This window comes from Anopheles moucheti, assembly GCF_943734755.1.
Source record: "Anopheles moucheti chromosome X unlocalized genomic scaffold, idAnoMoucSN_F20_07 X_unloc_93, whole genome shotgun sequence".
NCBI lineage: Eukaryota > Metazoa > Arthropoda > Insecta > Diptera > Culicidae > Anopheles > Anopheles moucheti.
The window spans coordinates 17,501-22,699 of NW_026453607.1; positions in this window are offsets into that span (position 1 = coordinate 17,501).

Below are 5,199 nucleotides of genomic sequence, written 5' to 3' on the forward strand. Positions count from 1 at the left end.
CTTCGATAGGTTTGGTCCGTGTTTTTGAGTACTCTTGTCCATGATTTTCGTGTGCTTCTTGAGGTTTGGTCCGATTTTCAGTACTCTTGTCCATGCTTTCACATGCTCTGATAGGTAGGTTCGTTCTCAGTTATCCCTGTGTTTATGGTTTTCGTGTGCTTCGAGAGGTTTGGTCCGTGTTTTTGAGTACTCTTGTCCATGATTTTCGTGTGCTTCTAGAGGTTTGGTCCGATTTTCAGTACTCTTGTCCATGCTTTCACATGCTCTGATAGGTAGGTTCGTTCTCAGTTATCCCTGTGTTCATGGTTTTCGTGTGCTTCCATAGGTTTGGTCCGTGTTTTTGAGTACTCTTGTCCATGATTTTCGTGTGCTTCTAGAGGTTTGGTCCGATTTTCAGTACTCTTGTCCATGCTTTCACATGCTCTGATAGGTAGGTTCGTTCTCAGTTATCCCTGTGTTCATGGTTTTCGTTTGCTTCGATTCGTTCACTCTATTACTCTTGTCTTTGGTTTTCGTTTGCTTCGATTCGTTCACTCCATTACTCTTGTCTGTGGTTTTTCGTTTGCTTCGATTCGTTCAGTCCATTACTCTTGTATGTGATTTTCGTTTGCTTCGATTCGTTCAGTCCATTACTCTTGTGTGTGGTTTTCGTTTGCTTCGAGTCGTTCAGTCCATTACCCTTGTCTATGATTTTCGTTTGCTTCGAGTCGTTCAGTCCAATACTTACCCTTGTCTATGATTTTCGCTCTAAGCCCAGTCGCCCTGCGCTCTGGAAATCACATTCCAACTCTATCACCGATAGCGCTCACACCTTGGAAACCACATTTCACCCAGGGGACCTTAGGGTGGATTTTGAGCCTTTCGGGATTGCGAAACCATCATTTAACACTCTAAACTTAATTTCCGCAATCCCAGACGCACTTTCCATATGGTCTCCAAAAATGCGTGTGAGCTGACCTGGTCCCTTATAATAGGCAATGAACACGATTTTGGCAAAATATTTTTTTCAAAATTTTTTGACTCACCTGGTAAAATCGAATTTACTTGGGAAAAATGTTCTAGCAGGGGCCCTCCCATACAAATTTTTTTCTTCTCAAAAATGATTTTCGTTTCACTTTTCATACTCAGGGGAGTCTAAAATTGATGTTTTGAGTCACCGAGAAAAAAAAATTTTTTTGACCCGAGCTTGTGTCGGCGACCCAAAAATCGACGCACTTGGGAAATATGTTCTAGCAGGGGCCCTCCCATACAAAAATTTTTTCTTCTCAAAAATGATTTTCGTTTCACTTTTCATACTCAGGGGAGTCTAAAATTGATGTTTTGAGTCACCGAGAAAAAAAATTTTTTTTGACCCGAGCTTGTGTCGGCGACCCAAAATCGACGCACTTGGGAAAAATGTTCTAGCAGGGGCCCTCCCATACAAAAATTTTTTCTTCTCAAAAATGATTTTCGTTTCACTTTTCATACTCAGGGGAGTCTAAAATTGATGTTTTGAGTCACCGAGAAAAAAAAAATTTTTTGTCCCGAGCTTGTGTCGGCGACCCAAAATCGACGCACTTGGGAAATATGTTCTAGCAGGGGCCCTCCCATACAAAAATTTTTTCTTCTCAAAAATGATTTTCGTTTCACTTTTCATACTCAGGGGAGTCTAAAATTGATGTTTTGAGTCACCGAGAAAAAAAAATTTTTTTGACCCGAGCTTGTGTCGGCGACCCAAAATCGACGCACTTGGGAAATATGTTCTAGCAGGGGCCCTCCCATACAAAAATTTTTTCTTCTCAAAAATGATTTTCGTTTCACTTTTCATACTCAGGGGAGTCTAAAATTGATGTTTTGAGTCACCGTGAAAAAAAAATTTTTTTGACCCGAGCTTGTGTCGGCGACCCAAAATCGACGCACTTGGGAAATATGTTCTAGCAGGGGCCCTCCCATACAAAAATTTTTTCTTCTCAAAAATGATTTTCGTTTCACTTTTCATACTCAGGGGAGTCTAAAATTGATGTTTTGAGTCACGGTGAAAAAAAATTTTTTTTTGACTCACCGGGTAAAATGGTCGCACTTGGGAAAAATGTTCTACCAGGGGCCCTCCCATACAAAAAATTTTTATTTCTCAAATCGATGCGTGGTTTCACTTTTCATACTCTAGGGCCCATTTGCTTCAACTTTGGAAAAAATTTTCGATGATGAAAAATTTTCACCTTCGACGTCCATCGACCACTCGACCCGAACTTGGTACTTTTGTATGGAGGTACCCGAGTGGTGACTTTTTCATACCAAAATTTTTATTTCTCAAATCGATCCGTGGTTTCACTTTTCATACTCTAGGGCCCAATTGCTTCAACTTTGGAAAAAATTTTCGATGATGAAAAATTTTCACCTTCGACGTCCATCGACCACTCGACCCGAACTTGGTACTTTTGTATGGAGGTACCCGAGTGGTGACTTTTTCATACCAAAATTTTTATTTCTCAAATCGATCCGTGGTTTCACTTTTCATACTCTAGGGCCCAATTGCTTCAACTTTGGAAAAAATTTTCGATGATGAAAAATTTTCACCTTCGACGTCCATCGACCACTCGACCCGAACTTGGTACTTTTGTATGGAGGTACCCGAGTGGTGACTTTTTCATACAAAAATTTTTATTTCTCAAATCGATGCGTGGTTTCACTTTTCATACTCTAGGGCCCATTTGCTTCAACTTTGGAAAAAATTTTCGATGATGAAAAATTTTCACCTTCGACGTCCATCGACCACTCGACCCGAACTTGGTACTTTTGTATGGAGGTACCCGAGTGGTGACTTTTTCATACAAAAATTTTTATTTCTCAAATCGATGCGTGGTTTCACTTTTCATACTCTAGGGCCCATTTGCTTCAACTTTGGAAAAAATTTTCGATGATGAAAAATTTTCACCTTCGACGTCCATCGACCACTCGACCCGAACTTGGTACTTTTGTATGGAGGTACCCGAGTGGTGACTTTTTCATACAAAAATTTTTTTGCGAATACGTGTTCGTTCGCGATCATTTAGGCCATGAACAACAAGTCCGCTGCGATAGAAATAGTGCATTGTAGTTACTCGACGAGAAAAAAAATCAGGACTTAGAAAAATTTTTGAAAGTCAAATCGTATTGACTTCCAACAACACCTGATAATAAACACACATTGCCTGTTGCACCACAGATCGCATTTGACTTAACAAATCGCCTGTTGGTACGCACATCACCATCGACTTTACCAATCGCGTTTCGCACCGCTAATCCCACTTGGCGTGGAGCCACGCACATAATGTTGCGAGGAGAGTATTAATCGGGACTAAGCGTTTTAAGCTCGCGAACACTCCACTATGGGAGTGCACGCAAGCACCAACTGTACACACACAACACAACAATCACTCTCGCGAACACTCCATTCCCAAAGTGAACGCGAGCACCAGCAAGCATGGGTCGCCTGAGAGGATCGATGCGAACGCATCTCTACAACTCGCAGCTCCCAGCCTGTAGTCCCGTCGTTTGCGGGCGGTCGAAGGTGTCGAAACTAGTTGTATCCACGGTCGACGGAAACACAGCCACCAGGGTTCCCTGTGGTAAGGTACTTCCACGTGCAGCGTGCTCCCGCCCGTTGCGGCTCAGTCTAGTGCTATAGCGGGGATGAGACGTCAGTGTGCGCGGGGCAGCACCGACGGATCTCGGAGGGTTGTTAAGCCCGCTAGCTTCCGATCACCTAATGGGTTTGAGAAGCGCTATCAGCTCGGATTGGATACGACCTTAGAGGCGTTCAGGCATAATCCAGCGGACGTAGCGTCATACCAAAGTCCGGTCGAACTAGTATTGAGCCAGTGGTCCGTACCTGTGGTTCCTCTCGTACTGCACAGGAATTCCGTTAAGATAGCGGCAAACAGCACACACCAGTAGGGTAAAACTAACCTGTCTCACGACGGTCTAAACCCAGCTCACGTTCCCTTGAAAGGGTGAACAATCCTACGCTTGGTGAATTTTGCTTCACAATGATAGGAAGAGCCGACATCGAAGGATCAAAAAGCCACGTCGCTATGAACGCTTGGCGGCCACAAGCCAGTTATCCCTGTAGTCTGGTGCGAGCCTCCAGAGAGAGCAGACGCAAATCCACGCTCCTCCGTGTTTCAGAGCAAAAGTGCCGCAATTTGCGTTTGACCGGTGCGAAAGTTTGCAGTAAAGTTGGAGGTACCCTCCGGAACCCCCCCTGCGAATTTGGTGGCCCCACGCCCCCCCTTGCGTGTGTTATTCAACGAAACGGTTTTTGTGACATATTGTGCGAAAGAGTGAAGATATCGAAAAAGTGATAGTGACACTTCGTGGGCCTCACCAGGCCACACCTTTTGGTGAAGAAACATTGGCCGAATTGATGGAGTTCGCGGAACGGCAGGTGTTTTTGTGGTGAAATTTCACACCTGTATAACTCCGAACATTGCGAATCGATTCGGCTGGAAGGTGTCTTAAAAGTTGCGCTCTACAGTAAAGGACAAGTGTTGAAAATTTCGTGGAAATCGGACAAAAACTCAGGGAGTTATTCGCGGACAAAGAAAACCACGTGCTCGTCGAAAATGGCGGCGTGTGTGTGAAAAAGAGCGAGGAAAAAACTTCCGGACGAATCACCCCCCTGCTGGAGCGCTAGCGCTCCCGGAGGGGCACTCCCGGACGAAATTTCACCGCTCTTTGTGTGTGTGTGAAATTTGTGTGTGTGAGATTTTCGGCCCAATACCATCGTGTGGGGTGTCTAACGACGCGTCTCGGAAAGAGGAGTGGGGGAAACGCGGTTTCCCCCCCCCTAGCACCACCCACCCGCCACCCAGCCCCGGAAAACCCCCGCGAAAAGTGGTTTTCCGCGATTTTCCCGGCCAAGGAGCGGAGGTAGAGCTCCCGGGTGTTTGGAAGAAAGTTGCGGGGTAAATTATCACATCGGAAACCATCGCCGGAAAAGCGATTTTCGCAACATCCAGAAAGACACGGGCGGAAAAGCGTTTTTCCGAAGAAGAAAATTTTCGCCCTGATACCGTCGTGCGGGGTATCAAACGACGAGTTTTCAAGAGAGGAGTCGGGAAAATACCCCCCCACCACCATACCACCCACTCCCACCCCCCTAGGGCGGAAAAACCACCCAGGAAGCGGTTTTTGGCGATTTTCCCGGCCAAGGAGCGGAGGTAGAGCTCCCGGGTGTTT